The following is a 15087-nucleotide window of genomic DNA, read 5'->3' on the forward strand; positions in this document are numbered from 1 at the left end:
AGGTCTCTATGCGTTAAGTATGTGTGTTTGTATGCATATATGTTTGTGTATATGAAGTTATTGGACTCCCTCTTCCACTCAGTGTGTGTATGTGTGTGTGTGTGTGTGTGTGTGTGTGTGAGAGAGAGAGAGAGAGAGAGAGACAGAGACAGAGACAGAGACAGAGACAGAGAGACAGAGTGGGGAGGGAGGGAGAGAGGAAGAAAGGGAGGGAAGGGCAGAGAGAGAGAGAATTTCCTCTTTCCTTCTCTTTCTTGCTGGCCCCAAGGAGTTAAAAGAAGTTTTTCCAGCACCCTCAGGGAGTGCCATCTCCAATAATTTAAGTGTTGTTCCCTCATAAAAAGGTCTTCTGAGAAACTTATCTAATTTCTGGCTTCCTTTAGCAGCAGTATCTGGTAGAAACAGGTTCAGCACAGTGACATGTATGAGTGAAGGTTTTCAAGAGCTGTTGACTGGATGGGGTGGTGGTACATGCCTTTAATCCCAGCACTCAGGAGTCAAAGACAGACATATCTCTGTAAGTTCTAAGCCACCCTGGTCTACACACCAAGTTCCAGAACATCCAGGGATGTTTCTTAGAAACTAAAAAGCAAGAGCGTAACTTTAATTTTTTTTAAAGCCTATTTTTAATGGTGGTTCTTAAGTATTTTACCTTTCCTTTTAGCCCACCACCTACCAGAGGTAGTGGGAAAGAAAGGATACGGGGGAAGTGGACTTGTTTAGAAATGGTTCTTTGGAGCAACTCCAATCTGTTTTGTCTGGAAATGGGCAGTCCAGTTCACAGGTCAGCAGTGGCAGCTTGATCCACTCACAAACCCTTCACAGATACATCAGCAGTCCAGCTCGGTAGAGTCCAGATAGTAAACATGAATCAGAAGCTTCGGCGCTACGTAGCAGGGTCAGGCATGCCTCAGCAGGCATGAGTCAGTAGGAGGGACCCTGAGGTATGCCAGGAGAAGTTCTCTGCTATGCCTCTCTAAGGGAAGCAAAGATCAGCAAACATGCAAGACCTATGAGCATTGCGCAGCTTCATAAGCAAGCCAAGCTCAGCCTCCTTCACTGTCCATTGAGTCCTATTTATACCTGCCAAACATCACGTGCCCTCCATATGTCTTGCCTCAGCATGTGTCTGTCTCAGCTGACATCACTCTGCCACTCAGCCCAAGTCTGTGGAAGTAGCAAGAAACTGCAGCACGCCACCAGAAGTTTTCTGGGTGCATTTTTCTCTATGGAATCCCAACAAACGCAGCTCAACTACACAATGTAAGGCAGACTAATACATGCTTGTAGTTAGCAAAAAAATCCTTCAACACGTGTCTTTTCACGTGCTTGCCTTAGCAGAACATCCTTTGACCTGTATCTGCTTCAGCTAAATATCCCCTCACGAGTCTGCCTTAGTCTTTCAACCGTGTCCACTTCAGGAAAACACCCCTTCATGTGTTTGTTCCAGCAAAAACCATCCAGTACAACTGACTTTCCATAAACCCTTAAGTTTACACTTCAGAGGAGCCAAGGACTTTAACTTGAAAATCCTATGACACATGCCTCTCAAGGCAGCTAGACCATACTGATTTCATGACTCCCTGCAACTGTCTGCATAGCATGCATATCAAAATCTTCCTTAGCCAGGAGAGACTACCCAGTCCTTCTTAAAATTATTCAGGGCACTAGCCTGGCATGCCAGCACATGCCTCTAATTCCAGCATTCGGGAGACAGAGGCAGGCAGATCTCTGAGTTTAAGACCATCCTGATCAATAAAGTAAATTAGAGAATATCCAGAGGTACCTATAGAAACCCTGGGGCTGGAGGGTAACAGGACCCTTCAGAAGTTTTAGTTGAATTTCTTGATACTATATAAAAGAATTAAGAAAACGTTTTATTCTTTCTCTGACCCCAGATATCTTAATCAAGCAATTGGCTTTTGAAAATATTAATACAGTAGAGAAACACTCTCAAAAACCAACCAAACTAACAAAGACAAATGAAAAACAACAACAGAGAGAGAGAGAGAGAGAGAGAGAGAGAAAGAGAGAGAGAGAGAGAAAACACTAATACATACTCTTATGTGACCTTGTCCCCAAGTTATTTCTGAAATGTAAATAAAAATGGCTATAGTCATTTGTGTGGAATCGAGATAGGTGTTTCCTGGTTTTCCCAGCTTGGGGGTGGGGTGGGGTGGGAGGAGACCATGACAGGCAGGGGTAGATAGAAGGTAAATAGAGAAGCCACCATGAGGTAAGACTCTTTAAATAATGGCCATGTGAGTTGGTTAATTGGAGTGAAAGCAGCACGGACAAAACCATGGCAAATTATATAATAGAATTATTGGCTGAGCGCTATGTATAATAGTATACAGGATGGCTATTTGCCCAGTTCTTGTGCTAAATTAAGGATTATCACAAATATAAAGCTTGTATGCATCTTTCATCCAGAAACTAAATGGACAAAGGATGAGTAGAAATCCTAGGTTGAGATCAAATACTTTCTACCACACAAAACCAGATATCAGCACCTAGAATTACAATCTTCCCAATCCCAGACACCTACAGACCAGCATAAAAACACAACCAATAACAGCCAGGGCATTCAAATCTCTATTAGAGCCCATCAGCACTATCACAGAAGACCCTGCATATGTCAACATGACCGAAGAACAAGAAAAAAAAAAAGACTGTAAAACAGCATTTGCACATATGAGAGAGTTCTTTAAAGAGAAAAATAAAGAAATCTGTGGAAGGAAATGAATAAAGCACAGTTCAAGATATGAAAGTGAAAACAGAATTAATAAAGAAAACCTAAACAGAGAGATCTAGACATGTAAAATGTAGGCACTCAAATAGACTCTCAGAGGCAGACCTTAATAACAGACTACAGCAGATGGAATAGAGAACCTCAGGCATTGGAGAAATGATAGAAGGAATGGATACATAGATTGAGGAAAATGTTAAATCAAAAGGGAGAAAAAGAGTGGAGGGGGGAAGAAAAGGAAAAAGGAAGAAAGAAAGGGAAAGTAAAGAAGAAAGACAGACAGACAGACAGACAGACAATCCTGGAAGAAAACATCCAAGAAATATAGAATTTTTCTACAAAAATAACAAATATAATAATAAAATAATAAAAATAATAATGTAGAGAGGAAGAGGAAAACAAATTCAGGTCAAAAGCAAAGAAAACGTTCTCAACAAAATAATAGAAGAAAATGTCCTTAACTTAAACAAGAGACTTATCAAAGTAAAAGGAGCACACAGAGTATGAAACAGACTGGAGTCGAAAAGAAAGTCCCCCCAGGCATATATTGTCTAGGACAGTAAACATAGTGTTGGACCCTACCTTGGGGTGTTTCTCTTCCCCCTCACTGAGCCTTTCAGCCTGCTATAGCAAGAAGTTGTTTACACCCTTGGCAGCTGCTCTTGGCCTCTGATTTGGGGCCAGGATTTTCCATGGCACCCTTCTTTCCACCACACAGACTTTTTCTGTTTTCCTGGTTGGGGATTTTCACCTGCCTTGTTTTTCCATGGCTTTTGCCTCGGGTATATAAGGAGATCTCAGTAAAGCCTTGGTGGCACTCTCTGAAAACGGGTGACCCGTGTACCTGTTTTCTTTCAATCCTGCAGACCTATGCCCGATATTCACACACTGGCGGTGCAGGCATGGTCAATAGAGAACAAAGAAAGTGTAATAAAAGCTGCAAGGGGAGAAGGACAAGTAACATATAAAGGCAGACCTGTTAGAATTACATGTTAATTCTCCCTAGAGACTCTAAAACCCACAAGAGCCTGGATAGATGCGCTGCAGACTAAGAGACCAGACTAATAACATTGGATTTTAGTTGACCCAAGTGCCTCTCTTCTTTTACCACATGCAATATTATTAGATACTTCCTAAAATTGCCTTCAGAGCTTCTTTGAGGAGGCCTGAGGAGCTTAAGACCTCTGATAAAGTATTTTGTACAAAAGGGGCTGCTTGCTTTTTCCTTATTTCTACTACAGCAGCATGTAGGCAAATTTTTTGCAGCCTACTTTTATTAAGAATTCCACCTTTCCTCTGACCCACTGCCCAGCATAGGTAGTGGAAGAGAAAAGTTATTAGGATATGGGGGAAGAGGACCTGTTTAGCAATAGTTCTTTGGGAACTAGCTTGTTTCTCTTTGGCAGCAGTTCAGTACAGTAGCAAATACCAAATTCAGGAGGGGGTTTCACAGGGGAGGAAAAGCATAGTGGAAACATTGTGGTAGTGATTGTGGAAGACTAGGGAGCTCCTGCTCAATTTGCAACAAAGCAGCAGAGCTTAACCGGTTAGCTGGAGACCTGCCTCTCCCACCGCCTGCCTTGCCTGGAATCTGCACAGGATACAAGAGGACAAGCAATTGTGCCCAAGCTGAGCCAGCAGGACAAAAGTGCCTCTGAAGGACCTCCAGGCACCAACTTAGTCAACTTCATTAGAGCAAAGAGTCTAAAGTGTTTTCCTCCTTCAATCATGGCACCCCAGCCCATTTTCTTTCACTCCCAATTTTGATGACTTCTATTTCCCTTAGTAATTTTGTCATTTAGTCTCTTCTCTCTCTCTCTCTCTCTCTCTCCTCTCTCTCTTTTTTTTTTTTGTTTCTTTGTTTCTTTCTTTCAACTAATATAAATGCCCAGCAATTTGATATTTTTAACCTAATATTTGTTGTGGCTTATGCCATGGTACTTGTACATTAATTTTTTTTTTTACATTTGCCACACTTTAACAGGACACATTAGCTTAGCTCAATCTGTGTTCTTGGGTTTTTTGAAGCAAGTGAATGTTGTGGGGACCTCATTTCCAACCCCTGATCCTTGTCCCTCTAAAGTAAAATGCTTATTAATTTTCAAAGTTTTCTTTGCCAGTGTATATGTATGTGTGTGTGTGTGTGTGTGCGCATATGAGCACTGATAAAAAAGACTGCATATTTTTTTTTGGTTCTTTTTTTCGGAGCTGGGGACCGAACCCAGGGCCTTGCGCTTCCTAGGTAAGCGCTCTACCACTGAGCTAAATCCCCAGCCCCAAGACTGCATATTTTTATTTTTCATTTTAATTTTGTTTCAATTGGTGTGTGTGTGTGTGTGTGTGTGTGTGTGCACAGATTTTCAGTTTTTAGTTTCTACAGTGAGTCCCAAGGGATTGAACCCAGGTAATCATACTAGTGCAGTAAATTCTTTTTCCTGCGGAGTACCTTGCTGGTATTGTACAAGTGTGTGTGTATGCCTATCTAATTTTCATATATGTATATACCATACATTGCACCTATCTCTGTCTCTCAATACCATTCTCCTTCCTTTTCTCACCTCTTCTATCCTTTCTTTTTATCCCTCCGGACAGTTTCTCTTTGTTCATGTCATAAAGACATTCATATTTTTACATATCAGTTTAAAATGTAGGAACACACATATACACGCCGATTGAAACAAAATTAAAAATAAAAAATGCAGTCTTTTTGATCAGTATTCATTAAACGTATGCTTTTCTTTGATTTTCAAATACAATTCATATATAATAATTAATGGTCAATCAGCTTGAAATTTTTCCTTAATGCTGATATCCTTGGAGTTTTCATAAATGTTTCATAAATGTTATTATATTATCTGCAGATAAAAATGTCAACTTTTAATTCCTACTAGTGACAGGACTTAAAATATCACGTTCCTCCATTCTGACCATAGCAGTATGCTGTCTATAAGGGTGATCGCCACTTAGCAGTGCTCAACAAAAGGGAAGCAGAAGAGTGGTGTTGTTCCGACCCCTTCTGGCCAAAGGTCGTCATGTGCTTGCCCTGAAGAAATGAGGATATGGATACTAGGTATGGGGTGCCACCTTGTGGAACTAACAATTTAGTGCACCTGAGCGATGTCTTCTCCCACAGTTGCCTCTGTTGGCTCCAAGTCCAAGAGGTGGAGACCTGAATTGCCCTCCCAACAAGCACTCCTCTCTCAAAAGAAATCCAACTTCAGTTTTAAAGGAAATGGACACTTGATTTCCATTGAGGTTCGTACGCATCCCTCAAACTGGCATAAGTCCAAAGGACTTTGAGAAAAATGAAAATACTAGGCAACCCAGGACCCTGAACTCCATTAGAAAATTCAGGCCAGTGCCTTTCATGGTGGTGGTCCACTGTTAGTTCAAGAACTCAAGCAGGAGGGCAGAAGCAGGGAGTAGAACATCCTTGTTTACATAGATAGTTTCAAGCTAAATACAAACAAAAAGAGATCTTGGATTACAAAATACAAAACCCAAAATGAACATGTCATTGTAGATGTGTTTCCCTTCTGAGTGCACGGGGCAAGATCGAACTTTATCATGCCAAGAGAACCGTCATGAAAAAATTAACTGGAGACCCCAAGCAGATTAGAACAGAAGTAATGGTGCTGGAGAGATGGCTCCACGGTTAAGAATACTGGCTGCCATTCCTAGAGGTCCTGAGTTCAATTCCCAGCAACCACATGGTGGCTCGCAACCATCTGTAGTGAGATCTGATGCCCTTTTCTGGCCTGCAGGCATGCATGCAGGCAGAATGCTATATACATGATAAATCTTAAACAAACTAAAATAAAAGCAAATAGATTTAATAAGTAGGAAAGCTACGTGTATTTTATATAAAAAGTGCAACTACATCTACTGCTATCCCGCATAGATACCCAGGGGCCTGCGTCATCCTTCTGTTTCCATCCGCCACTTCACTATCTGAGACCAGTGTCACTTATGAAATAACTTCAACTAAGCTATGCATGTACCATCATCATTCAAGCCTAGAAATAATAACCCCTTTAAGGAATTTATAAAGATTTTTAGTCAGTATGTAGCCACAGGATCTCCCAGGAGTTGGAGAGATGGCTTGGCTGTCAAGAGCACTGACTGCTGTCCCAGAGGTCCTGAGTTTGAAAGACCCTCAGATAGAGGAGACTCTCGCTCCAGTCCTGAGGACACCCACCACCCCACAAACACACAGGACTCAGTCATGATGTAAAAACAAGAGGTTTACTTTGGGATACCAATGCAGTGTGACTCAACACGGTCCTCACACAGGAGGGATGTGGAGAGCCTCGAACAGCAGAAATGTACCATTTATATAGTCACACAGCTTCATTAGCTCAGCTATTTCAGTGCCAAGGATATCTGACTAGGCAGATGTTTCCTGTCCTGGAGTTCCCAGGACAAGGCTGCAACCATATCAACGCAGCCATTTCAGTACCAAGGACGTCTGACTTGATATATATTTTTCGTCCTGCAGCACAATCTATAGTGGTCAGTCAGCTTCCTGGAGATGTTTCCTGCCTTGTAATCGCCCTGCAGTAAATACGATCTATACCATTTGTTCTTATGGTCGGGCAGCTTCCTAGAGAATGGGTGGGAATGTGTTTTCTGTACTTTCTGGTCTATTGTCTAACGTCTAGGGGCTAAGCAAGGGCCAGCTTAAAAGATTCTCATTCTTAAAAAATGGCTACACTAAAATAACGGGGATCTTTCAAGTTCAAGTCCCAGCAACCACAACCACCTGTAATGGGATCTGATGCCCTCTTCTGGTGAGTCTGAAGATAGCTACAATGTACTTATATAAGTAAAAATTAAGTATTAAAAAAGAAAAAAGACCTCTCAGTGTAGTCTGGCAGACCTACATGTCATGGACTTGTGTGCCACCAGTGTGTGAATATCGGGCATAGGTCTGCGGGATTGAAAGAAAACAGGTACACAAGTCACCCGTTTTCAGAAAGTGCCACCAAGGCTTTACTTAGATCTCCTTATATACCCGAGGCAAAAGCCGTGGAAAAACAACAAGGCAGGTGAAAATCCCCAACCAGGAAAACAGGAAAAGTCTGTGTGGTGGAAAGAAGGGTGCCATGGAAAATCCCTGCCCCAAATCAGAGGGTAAGAGCAAGCTACCAAGGGTGTAAACAACTTCTTGCTATAGCAGCGAGAGGGAAGGGAAACACCCCAAGTTAGGGCCCAACAGACTTGCTGTGTAGACCAAGCTGACCTTGACCCTACAGGGGGCTAGCCTACTTCTTTATCTGAAATTGGTACTCTGAGTCACTATGCCTATCTGTGAAGAGTCCTTTCCTAGTTGTGGTGAGCAAGTTTGCTTGTCCTTTCCCATCAGCCAATTCTTTCTATGTAAATGAGAAAGTTTAGAGACGCAGGCATTTTGAGTGTCAAGAGAACCAGGCAACAGCGGGAAACTGTCATGGCTCCTTATATTTCCTCTCCTCTCATGTCTGCTGGCGAAAGACCTTCCTCTTTCTTCCCAGAGTTCCTTTCTCCCTCCCAGGAAGTCCCGCCTTCCACTTCCTGCCCCATCACCAGATTTTTATTAAAGCCAATCAGAGAATGCCCTTCGGTAGGTGAGGAAGGACAGAGACACAACTTCACATGGTGTACCCCAGTAGACGTTGATGACCGAGATTGGCTATCACAACTGGCATTCTCCTTTGCTTTCTGTGACTGAGAAAAAAAAAATCAAGATCAAAATGAACTTGGAGAGAAAGGCATTTATGCCATCTAACATCTTACAGTTCATCACTCTAGCAAGGACCTGGAGGCAGGATCTGAAGCAGAGATCAATACTGCTTCCTGGCTTGCTCCCCCTGGGTTGCTCCGCTGCTTTCTTAAATACCCAGGACCATCTGCGCGCACGGGGCGGGGTGGTGGTAGTGGGCGGGGGAGGGGTGGTACCACCCACAATGGATTGGGCTCCCCTACACCAATCATCAATCAAGAAAATTCCTCACAGACTTGGTCAGAGGCCAATCTGATGGAGGCATTTTCTCAATTGCGATTCACTCGTCTACGATGACTTTAGATTATGTCAAATAGATTATGTCAAATAGATTATGTCAAATAGATAAAACCCTTAACTGGCATTAATTGGAAAAAAGGAAAGAGAACTCAAAACGGAGACAATGGATCGAGAAAGGAGGAAGAGGCGCTAAGGACCAGAGGTCTCAAAGAGAAAGGAAAGGAAGCAAGGCAGAGAGGCAGAACAGGAGGCTAGGATATGAGGAGGGGGATTTTCTAGTGTTTGAGCAATCTGGTCACTAAAGCGGGCCTTGCTGATGACTTCCTGGAGATGTGTCCCAAACGCAAATACGGAAGGGAAAATAAAAACGTGTTATAAAAGGTTCTTATAACTAGAAGGGAAGAAGTGATTAAACATCTCTTGTACTGGTTTCTGCAAGCCCCAGCTGGAGTCGTGAGTCCTACCCCTCCCCCAACTCCAGGCAGAACATGGCTGTTGGTATCACAGCCCAGTGTCTCCATCAACTGCATGGATTACATTATTAGTGTCACGGAAGACCGTGTGGCTCAGTGGTTCTCAACCTTCCTAATGCTGCTTATCTCTTAATACCAGTTCTTCATGCTGGGATGACCCTCCCAACCGCGGAATTATTTTGTTGCTACTTCATCATGTAATTCTGCTACTGTTATGAGTTGTAATAGAAATATCTGATATGCAGATGGTCTTACATGACCTCTCCCAAGGGGTGGCCACCCTCTGGTTGAGAACCACCGATGTACTTGGAGCTTGGACCTTCGCTTTCTTAGACATTAGAGGACCTACTTGCACTAAGAGTGAAAGCTATCTGTACAACTCTAGGTCCTCATTCTGGTACCAGAAAGAGCATGTTCCAGACACTGGTACATGCCTTCCTGTTCCCCCCATGAGGGCCAACCAAGGGAGGTCAGAGAGCAGAGACAGTGACTCTTTGGTTTGGGTGTTGGGTGGACAACAGGACTACATGCCTCCAGCAATTTGCATTGTCTTTTGGTAGGCAACTGAAAGGATTCCCCCAGCTCTAGTTGGTGTGATCCCTCCACAGAAGATACTCTGGTTTGGAATTCAGTGTGTGAAAGGTATTGGGGGGCAGTGCATTAATGCACAGTCACATACACTGTACACTATTAAATATCTCTGGAGCTGGAGGGCCTGCTAGAACCCCTCGTGACATTCGCAAGTCAATGTCGTTGTATCAGGTAAGAAACTCAGCAGAACGTTGTTATGGGCTTGTGTTAGAGGATGACTTTGCTTGGAGCCTGAGACCCTGAAGGCTCAGTAGGTCATTTAAGAAGGCACCCAGAGTTCTTCTTCCCTTCTTGTCCATTCTGCAGCCTGCACTCTTTTTTCCCCCCTCCATCTTTATTAAATTGGGTATTTCTTATTTACATTTCAATTGTTATTACCTTTCCTGGTTTCCAGGCAAACATCCCCCTAGCCCCTCCCCCTCCCCTTCTATATGGCTGTTCCCCTCCCCATCCGCCTCCCATTACCGTCCTCCGCCCAACAATCATGTTCATTGGGGGTTCAGTCTTAGCAGGACCCAGGGCTTCCCCTTCCACTGGTGCTCTTACTAGGCTATTCATTGCTACCTATGAGGTCAGAGTCCAGGGTCAGTCCATGTATAGTCTTTGGGTAGTGGCTTAGTCCCTGGAAGCTCTGGTTGGTGGCAGTGTTGTTCATATGGGGTCTCAAGCCCCTTCAAGCTCTTCCAGTCCTTTCTCTGATTCCTTCAACGGGGGTCCCATTCTCAGTTCAGTGGTTTGCTGCTGGCATTCGCCTATGTATTTGCCATATTCTGGCTGTGTCTCTCACAGCCTGCACTCTTAAGCAGAGGGACTAACTCACTCCCCTGCACAGGGCTGACCATGGTAAGCTAAGGTACATGAGCCTGCAGTCAGGTCACATAGGATCAACTCTAAGCTTAGCTCTTTTTCCTCCATTAGAGTTGGTATCAATCCCTTCCTCTGACCCTCTGAAAAATAGCACCTTTACCAGTGGTTCTCAACCTTTGAGCAGCGACCCTTCTGGGGGTTGTCAAGTGACCATCTTCACAGGGGGTCACCTAAGACCATCTACATATCAGATTTTTTTTCACATTACCATTCATAAAACAGTAGCAAAATTACAGTTATGAAGTAGTAACGAAAATAATTGTATGGTTGGTGATCACCCCAAGATAAGGAAGTGTATTGAAAGGTCACAGCATTACGAATGTTGAGACCACCGGTCTAGTCCTTGGAAATTGTGTGTGGGGCCTCTCCCCGTCCCTTTATTGCATTTGCTTTAGAAACTCTGAAAAGTTCTCTTCCTGCACGAATACTTCCCTGTTGGAAAAGAGGTAATGAACTTGTCTTCAGTTTTCTTTTCTTTCTTTCTTTTTTTTTTTTTTTTTTTTTAAGCAACTTCCCAGCCCCCACCCAGCCCAAAGCCTCAGCAGGACCGACTGACTATTCAAGCTCTTCAAGTGGGCACAGATGGAGATTCGAATTTTGTTTTGGGAAGAAAATGCTGCTTCCCCCCCCCCACCCCCGCCCCCTCCCGCCACAGACACAATAAGCATCAAACTATGGCTTCCACTCCACAATTTAGCTAGGAAAACATAATGTGCTTTTGTAAATTTTTTTCAAGTTTCTGATAAATAGGAAATCTTTTGTCTGAGAGGCAGACAAAAGAAAGGGGCTCCTCTCATATCCGCCTCACACACACCACACACACACACACCAAACACACACACACACACACACACACACACACAGAGCTCTGGGCTTTTCATTGCTAGTTCTTCAGTCTTCCACTCTCCTTGAGCGCTCATCTAAATTTCATTTTGACTGTTTTATTAGCTAACAATAGCTACCCAAGAAAGAAAAAAGGGGTGGGGGGTGGGGGTGGGGGAGACAGTTTTTCATTATTTTGTTCTTTTTCAGGAATCAAGTGCCTTGAAAGGCTGTGGCTCAAGAGGTACCGTTTCCCCAATTATGAGTGAATTCATCCGGTAGCTTCCTGTTGTTTCTGGATTGTGGGTGGGTGGGCTCTCTCCTCTTGAGAAAAACCGAGTGGGATGCCTAGTTATCTCTCTAAAGAGAATTATTTAAGAAGGTGACTATCAAAACTCGATGTCCCTCTCCACATCCCTACTCTCCTCTTTTTCAAGTTATAAATGGGTTAGTGTCTCTTGTGAGGAAGGGACTCACGACACTATGTAGCTTTGGCCAGCCTGGAAAGTGACTTGTAGACCAGCATGTTTCAAACACAGAGGTCCACCTGCCTCTGCCTCTTGAGTGCTGGGATTAAGGGAATGCCACCGATTGAGTTAGCCTCGGTTTTAGTAGTTTATTATTTTCTTGTTATGAAACAAAAAAGAGAAGCAATGTGGGGTGGGGTTGGGGGTGGGGGTGGACAACGACGGAGGCAAAACTAGATTCAAATCGTGGCTATGAGTGTGAACTCAGACAAGTTAGGAGCATTCATCACCGGGGAGACGAAAACAGCAAAGGGAGGCAGATACTGAGGGTACCTCCCACTCCTTTAGGTTTTTACCTTTGCTTCTAAATCTTTGGGGGATGGATTGTAAAACCATTCATCTGAACCCTTGCAGACTGAATTAACTCATGGCACCAGGCTAACAGAGCGAGCAACTACGTAACCGGAGGGTATTTGAGCAGTCCGCTGTTTCAGCCGACTGTGCTCCCTTGGTTGTTCTCGGCTGGGGAAATTTTGCAATGAAAGTTCAGAAACGGGTATCTCAGAGGTACTTTGTTCTTTCACGGGGGATTTCTTTTCCTTTCCTTTTTCTTGACCCAACTAGAGGATATAGTCATTTATTAATATATCGCTCTGGGTGAGCCCGGACCATGGAAAAACCAGGTTCTTGTAAGGTAGCATCGGAGTTCCTGCCAGACCCGGGAGGCTTGGGAGCTCTGACTTTCTGCTGCGTGTACGTTTGCATTTCAATTAAACGCACTGTGCATCTTAAACACCTGGCTAGACTTGAGCCGGATAAACAGACCACCTGTGGAGTGTGATAGGCCCCGTTGCCAGGCTTCTCACAGGCTCGCCTCATTTCAATTCTTGCAACCAGTTTAATGAAGATTAGGACGGGTGTTGGTGCCTGAAGCGAATAACCATTGACGGCTGGGCTGCCTTGTTCCAAAGCCTTCTACGGCCCAGAACCTTATGTTTGTCTTGAAAACTTTCTCTCCAGATTTTAAGTTCCAGGTCCCAGAACACAACGATCCACTCGTGGGCTGGTATCATGACCTCTCCACTTCCGAAGAAAGGGGTAAAATGGAGCGGCTAAAGGTTGTAAACTAATAAGGACCGTGGTAGTATCTGCACCCAGGCGGCCTGACCCCTAAAGGTGAGCCAAGTCTCCCCCTCCCCTTCCCTCCCCCCCCCCCGAACCTGGATGAAAATAATAGAGAGCAGGTCCTAGACCGCCCGGGCGAGCAAGGCTGCTCCGCGCCTGCCCCTCTTTCCCTCCCCGTTTCGGGGTCCAAGCAAGGTACCCCGCATGCCCTAGGAGCAGGAATTTTGCAAGTGTGGGGTCTCTGTGGCCACAAGGGAACGACCACCTTCTGGTGCGCGCTCAGCTGGCCGCGCCCGGCTGCAGGTGCCACGGGTCAGGCGGAGAGCCATCTGTGGGCGCGCACGGGCTCCTTGGCCTTTTGTGTGCACCTCACGATTCCCTTTTCTCTGGGTCCCCGGCGTGGAGAGGTGACACGGAAGCCACAGGGGACTCACCCACTGTTGGAGTACTCCCACCCCCCCCCACTGCTGCGCGCGCCCAGGTTAGGGGGCTCGCGCGCACTGCACACTCTGATACCTTCTGATCCCCGCCCTCCCCAACTCCAAGCGTGAGAACCTCGAAGTCCCAGGGTTCTGGGTCCTCTAAGGGACTGAGTTGATGGGAAGAAAGTGGCCGAGGGCCCTCTGGGAAATACCCCCCCAACCCCCCACGATCCACGTCCCCCATCCCCACCCCCGCGCACACTTGGGAAGAAAAGGGAGAACGTTGCGGGCAGGCCGCACATGCTCTCCACTGTGGCGGTGGTGACTTTGAGGAGCACAGGGCCCTGTGGCTTCTGTGCAGGTGCTTCAGTGTAGGGACGGTCGCTTGGGAAAGTCATCCCCGGGTGTCAGTTTCGTTTACGCAAGTGTGCAGAGGTGGGGGTAGCAGGAGCCACTCCCGTTGAACAACAAAACTCAAGTGACAACTGTGTGTTTCTTCCCGTGCCACGGTACTGAGCATCTGCTTAGCCTAGTTGAGGGAAAGTGGCAGGAACTGATTCTGGTGTGTCCAGCAGAATAAAATAATGGCGCCACCAAGAGTTTGTTTTAGGCCGACCGTTGGTCCACACCACAACATGCTCGTTGCTTAAAGCCCCTCCACGGGGCTTTTGTGAACGAACAGATCAGGGTTCCATGAAGTATGATCTTGAACATGCTTTAAGCACACTTGCTTTTTCATCTGTGAAGTGGTCCCTAGGAACATGTTTTAGAAGGGAAATAGTATGGGATGGGAAGAAGTGTGTAAAAGGGGAGGAGGGCTAGAATAAGAATAAACTGGTGTGACACACACACTTTTTAAGGCTTTGGGCCAAACGACAGGTGTGTGGCGAGTTGCCCTTGCTGTTACCAGGGGAAGAAGAGGAGGGTTGGTTGGTAAGTCATCAGACCATTAAGGGTTTTGGGAGGCAGTCATCTGCCATTTGGAAAACCACTTCACCAGGATGCAAAAGCGAGCTGAGAAGGAAGGTTTACGAAAAATGCAACGCGCATAGTCCCCATTCTCAAGATCCGAGGGCTTTCTTTGACTTTAGCCAAACCAAGAGCCCGCCATCGCCTAAGTGCCCTGCCCTGTGGTAACCCCAGTCTGTCGGAAAGTCACATGTTTTCCAGTTAAATGTGAATTTCTGGTCTATCATTCAAAGCACCTGTGCCGAGGACCTTCGTGTACCCAGCCTTCTCGGAATCCAAGGATGAATACAATGCCGGGGCTCTTTTCCTCTTTAGCTCTCTCCATCTAGTGGAGAGCCGAATGTGGATGCAGGGCACAAAATAACAGTGAACAGATTGTGATGACAATAAAAAGCTACACAAAGAACCAACCGCTCTGAGGCCCTGGTAGGGGAGCAGCTGCCTGGGCTTTCCAGGTAGTGAAGTGGGTCTCCACAGCAACCGGTGCATACCGAGGGGGGAAATAGCTTCTTCTGTAGAGGCTACACAGAAAGTTTAAGTTTTTCTCTCAGTGTCCTCCCCCACCCCCATCTATCTGATCAAATTCAAATGTAATCATATA

The sequence above is a fragment of the Rattus norvegicus genome, chromosome 1 (genome assembly GCF_036323735.1).
Source record: "Rattus norvegicus strain BN/NHsdMcwi chromosome 1, GRCr8, whole genome shotgun sequence".
In the NCBI taxonomy this organism is placed as follows: domain Eukaryota; kingdom Metazoa; phylum Chordata; class Mammalia; order Rodentia; family Muridae; genus Rattus; species Rattus norvegicus.